General features: G+C 40.2%; 1 pseudogene; it reads right to left on the reverse strand.

The window, feature by feature from the left end:
* Positions 1-2,160: 2,160 nt before the first annotated feature.
* LOC126602910 (uncharacterized) lies at positions 2,161-2,874 on the reverse strand (annotated as a pseudogene).
* Positions 2,875-6,125: the final 3,251 nt, after the last annotated feature.

The raw sequence follows: 6,125 nt of genomic DNA on the forward strand, positions 1-6,125 counted from the left end.
TGTGTACTCTCTTCCCATGGCCTAAAACTTGGCCTCCCTTAATGAGGAGAGTGATGAGTCCTTTTATAGAATAAGGGATTCTCACTTATTACATATTTACCCCTTCATTTATTACATAATTACATTTGAGTCCCCCAAGTATTTATACGAGATATAAATATGGAGGCCCGAAGTATGGTACAAATAGTAGTCCCCCAAGTCTTCAGTCAAGAGAGTCTTTTGGCTAGAGACTTGAAATTCAGTCCATGTGTGTGCCGAAGTAACTATATGTCGTCTAGAACTGAATACTCGATATGAGGCGGTGCTCAATGTGAAATGATGCTCAACTAGAAGTAGCACATGTTGTGAGGTTGCTCGGCTTGTGGCTTATGTTGCCTTGGTTGGCTCAGCTTGTGACGTTGAAGGTGAGGGAATGCCTTTTATAGAATAAAGGATCGCTCCTCAATACATAAATGATGGGCTAGAGTTGATGCTCGCGGCAAGGCGGTTGCTCAGCAGGCGGTGATGCTCTCTAATGATGGTGAAGGAGTCCCTTTTATAGAATAAGGGTTCACTCCTCAATACATAAATGATGGGCTAGAATTGATGCTCGCGGCGAGGCGGTTGCTCAGCAGACAACGATGCTCTCTTATGATGGTGCGAGAGTCCCCTTTATAGAATAAGGGCTCGCTCATAAATACATAAATGATGGGCTAGAGTTGATGCTCGTGGCGAGGCGATTGCTCAGCAGGTGGCGATGCTCTCTAATGATAGTAAGGGAGTCTCTTTTATAGAATAAGGGCTCGCTCTTCAATACAAAAGTGATGGGCTAAGAGTCTATCTCTAATGAAGGTGAGGGAGTCCCTTTTACAGAATAAGGGTTTGCTCCTCAGTACATAAATAATGGGCTAAGTTCCCCAAGTATTTTTCATGAGACCCAGTTGCGGAAACCCAATATATGGTACATAGTGTAGTCCCCCAAGTTTTCAGTCAATAGAGTATGTTGGCTGGAGACTTCAAATTCAATCCATGTATGGGTCGAAGTGGCGGTTGTTCGGAGGCGGTCTTTGTATACCATGCACTGAAGCTTTGTAGGTGAAGCTTTGAAGCTAGAGCTCTGTAAATGAAGCTTTCGAAGTTGGAGCTCTCGAAGCTGGAGCTCTGTAACTGAAGCTTTCAAAGCTGATTGACATGAGTAATGCTCATGAATGTTTATGTTGATTGACATGAGTGATGCTCATGGATGTTGACATGAGTGATGCTCATGAATGTTGACATGAGTGATGCTCATGAATGTTTATGTATGATTGACATGTGTAATGCTCATGAATGTTTATGTATGATTGATATGAGTGATGTTCATGTATAATTTTGGAGTACTGAACGTACTTTTGATCGCCTGGTTGGTGATAATAGCGGCATGCTGCTGAATAATTTTGAAGTACTGGACGTACTTTTGATCACCTGGTTGGTGATAATAGAGGGTGAACCTTAAGTGAAGGGATGGAGGTTGGAGTTTGAAGCCATATGGCCTGGCTCTTTTGGGCATATGGGCCTTCGCCGTCCACATAACATTCCAGCCCACTATTTTAGGCTTGTGGGCTTGTCGACATTTTGCCCTTTTTTTTTGGCATGTTGCCTTCTTTATTTATTTATGATTACCCTTTGTTGGGGTTATACAGATGTCTCCAAAATATAAGAAAAGTAAATCACATCATTGAAAACAAAGGTTTCGACACAAAATCTTCGACAGTTGCAGATCGTTGGTGTGTACTAGGTTGTTGCAAATCTTTTTCCATGTGCGTATTGCGCCTACTGAATGTTTTACCTTTTCCTTTCTCTTTATTTTTCTTTCTTTTGGTAGATGACAGACAAGGGAATAATGAATTGTTATGAGAACATGAATCTTATCTCCGCTTTTCTAGTGGCTTCTTCAGAAAAGTGGGAACATGCATGATGAAAGTTTTCTTTTTCAAAAGTTGATGGCATCTTCTGATGGCTTGCCTTTACAATACCCATTTTTTCCGGGAAGTTCATCCACAAACATGTGCAGCCTGGTAATGATTTCTCTTTATCCTCCTCATTTTTCTTTTTCTTACTTTTGCTTTTCTCTTTTCCACTGTACCTCTCTCACTCAGTCTTTTTTTCTTTTCCACCCATAGACATCTTTTTCCTTTTATATTATTTTCTTTCCACTGCACCTCTGTCAGCGTTTTGGTTGAAAGATTTACGGAGTGACCTGAGCTTGTCCCAGTGATAGCAGCTCGAGTAATACAGAACAAATAACATAATGCAAGAGCACACAAACATGGGGATGGGACCAAATATCCAGAGGAAGAAAAGGAACGAGAGGTAGAATGCTCGCAATCCGAGGGACCAAAAATAGTTTCCATGATTCAAGTTTTGGGCAACGTACTCGAGGTAATCCTTCTGGCCTTTCCATGTGGGCACACTGGCTAAGAAGCTAACATGTGCATAGTATCTAATAGACTGCACATTCAAGAGAAAGGCAACGAGAAAGCAAAGCAAGATGGAAAAGTACTTGACTGAAGAGAGAATGGGACTCTTATTCCCGTAAACTAGTCTAGATGCTGTGTTGCCGGAGTCTGATGTAATGTTGACAAATACGCCGATATGAGAACTGAGAGTGATGGCTATTGTTGCCAACAGCGTAGATGCCATTATGTTGTTGCGTATAGTTTGAACAGCCAAAACACCATTCTTCAAGGGGTCAGACATGATGGATAAAACCCATTGGTGGCGAGATTGAGCGTTGAGGCCGACGGCGGTTCAAATAGGATGGCGGTGGATGGTGATCAGCAGCTATACGTGGTATGCACCCAGCACCAGCAGACCCATCGGCACTAGCACATAGTCCACCTGCTTCGCTTCCATCCTCTCCCTCTCTCTCTCTAAAAATAATTAATATAGAGTTTAATGGAGAATTGTGGGCATGTGGGAGGAAACTGTGAGGCGGAGGCGGAGAAGGCGGCAGCTTGAAGGAAGAGTAGTAGACTAGTGTTTGAGAACATGACGTCAGAAATGCCAGTGACATGTTTGGACCTTGTTTCTCTGCTGTTTCAGTTGAGTTGTTGCTTGTTGGGTGGTTCGGGTCTTGGGTTTCTGCAGATTCACAATGAAGGTATGAAAAATTGAGAGAGAACCGACATAACTTTTCGTGTCGTTTCTCACAGACAGCGCCAAATGTTGATGCACAAAACCGGAGAGGTCTTGGAACAACGTAAATCTGACCGTGAATTTGCAAGAAAGTAAAGAACACAAGATGTATCGTGGTTCACCCAATGTTTGGGCTACGTCCACATTGATGTTGATATTGTTTCACTCTGAATGGTGAATATACAAGAAGGTTAGAGGCAGTGTGCTCTCTCGCCTATTTTCTGTGTGCTCTCTTCCCATGGCCTAAAACTTGGCCTCCCTTAATGAGGAGAGTGAGGAGTCCTTTTATAGAATAAAGGCTCCTCACTTATTACATATTTTCCTGTTCATTTATTACATAATTACATTTGAGTCCCCCGAGTATTTATACGAGATCTAAATACGAAAACCTTAAGTATGGTACAAACAATATATATATATATATATATGTATATAATTATTATAGTTTTTAGGGGTATAAAATTGTTAAATTAATATATATAATTATTATAGTATTTTTTTAGGGTTATAAAATTATAAAATTAATATTTTACTTAGCGTGTATCGTGTTACCCACGTTTATACCCGAACCAACCTTCTTAACAGGTGCTTATCGGGTTACCCGATAATGACCTGATTCGTTATCGTGTCGACCCGAACACCTGTTAATTTCGTGTCGTGTTGTGTCGGGTTATCGGGTCATGTCAGGAAATGCCAGGCCTAATTCAAACCCGTTAAATTAACCCCCAAAAGAGGTTTTAGAATTACAATGGAGGGCACATCAAGTGTTAAAAATTACAATTTTTTATTATTTCCGTGACGAGATGGGAGAGGGAGAGAAGCGAGATTCGTATTCCTATCGCTCGCGGATGCGTCATTCGAGGAACGTTTCAAGGATCTCCATGACGGAGACGAACCGTTTCATGTCATCCAATTGGCGCTCGCTCTAGCTGCGCCTCCGTCTGGGCAAGGTGGCCGAGAAGATCTGCGACCACCACCGCGTTCTCGTTCAGCTGTCGTACGGGGCGTGGTGGAGTCGGGGTGTCTCTAGAAAGGGGTGGTTGCTAACCGTGACATATGATTTGATTGATGAATGAAAGTTCGGGAATTTTGCAGATAAGGGGAGAATGAAGATTTTTAAGTTTGTTTTAGGGATTAAGGAAACTTGATATAAGTCTAATTTTTTGAACCAATAGTATGAATTTCAATTTATTAAAATAAATTTAATTTAATTTTTTAAATTTATTTTAGTGTAATTTTTTGAAAAATCAATAAAAAGTTACAATATTAACAATAGATCAACAATATTAATGTTAATTATAAATAGGCCAATCATGTATTGACACACCCCGACCCGGAATGTCCACTAGGAGTCCGAATCAAGCTATGCTGGCCGACACCTGGAAGGTGACGAAGCCATAAAATGTGATGATGTGGAAAATTGTGAATAAATTTAAACTTAAGAGTGCCTAAATACCAGAGTGCAATGGTGAGTGGGAATGAACCCACTTCACACGTGACGTTAGAGCGTAAGCAAGTACAGAAAACTGAATTAAGAATCGTACCCTCGAAATAGTCTCTGATCCTAAGAATCGCCACGAGTCTTTGGTGATCAGAAAACTTAGCTAATAAAACCTGTAGGGTGAAGACAAGACAAGGGTGAGTGGCCCTGTAAGTAAAATACTAATAGAAAACATATAAAACATTATAATTCCTCGCTACAACACTTGTATAATTTCTAGAAAAATCATAATATACCACACACAGAATCTCATCAATAATGTCAAATAATCATATGATTAATAACTCATACTAGTACTCAAGTCGGAGTCACCTATGATGACTTGTAGGACTTACCCATATCTCATCACATATACTAGTTCATTATATATTTCATCACATATGCTAGCTCATCATATATTCATCACATATGCTAGCTCATCACATATTCATCACATATGCTAGCTTATCACATATTCATCACATATGCTAGCCCATCGTATTACATATCTCATCAATCATGGTTAGTATATAAGTTGGAGTCACCTATAGTGACCTATACGACTGAAATCATAGCTCATCAATCATTGCTAGCACATAAGCCGGAGTCACCTCTAGTGACCTGTACAACTGAAATCATCGCATCATAACTCATCAATCATTGCTAGCACATAAGCCGAAGTCACCTCTAGTGACCTGTACGACTGAAATCTTAGCTCATCAATCATTGCTAGCACATAAGTCGAAGTCACTACAATGACCTATACGACACTACACTGCACATAAGTCGGAACCATTGAAAAGGTCTGTACAACAAGACTGGGTGTAATATAGTTATGCTCAATGCTACGCACTCAAGATAGCCATGCTATAAATCGCTAGTCACCTACGAGTCGGAACCACCTATGGTGGTCTATACGACAAGACTGTGCACCTAAATTGGATCCAATGTAAGCATAGGGTGCGGGAGGTGACATTATAAACAGGCTTGTACTATATCTCTGGCTAAATCACAATCATCCGGGGTGCATGTTTATGAGCTTTAAATGCATCTAATACAACATGTAAGACTCATAGGCAACCTATACGACAATACCGGAGTTGCCTGCTATTGCAACCTGTACGACAGTGTCGGAGTTGCTAAAAACGTAAATGTAGTCATATCATAACCCCATCAATTTAACTAATACCGTATACTTACCTGAACTTACCTGAACTTACCTGTGTGTCTTGCGTTCACCTTTGCACATGAGAGCGTTCACAATAATTATGTGCAAGGACTATACGTATGGATATGCCATGATAAAATCTAAAATTTAAAACATCTCATAATATTTCCAATTATATAATATGGTGTACTAACTATTAATCACCAAAACATAAAGTTAAAACGCACATTTTTCACCAATATCCTTCACATCGCTCAATTCCTTAAACAAGGCTATGGTCTCGATTATTTAATCTCATTTCTTATATGGCTGCATCTACCA

Source organism: Malus sylvestris, chromosome 15 (genome assembly GCF_916048215.2).
Source record: "Malus sylvestris chromosome 15, drMalSylv7.2, whole genome shotgun sequence".
In the NCBI taxonomy this organism is placed as follows: Eukaryota; Viridiplantae; Streptophyta; class Magnoliopsida; order Rosales; family Rosaceae; genus Malus; species Malus sylvestris.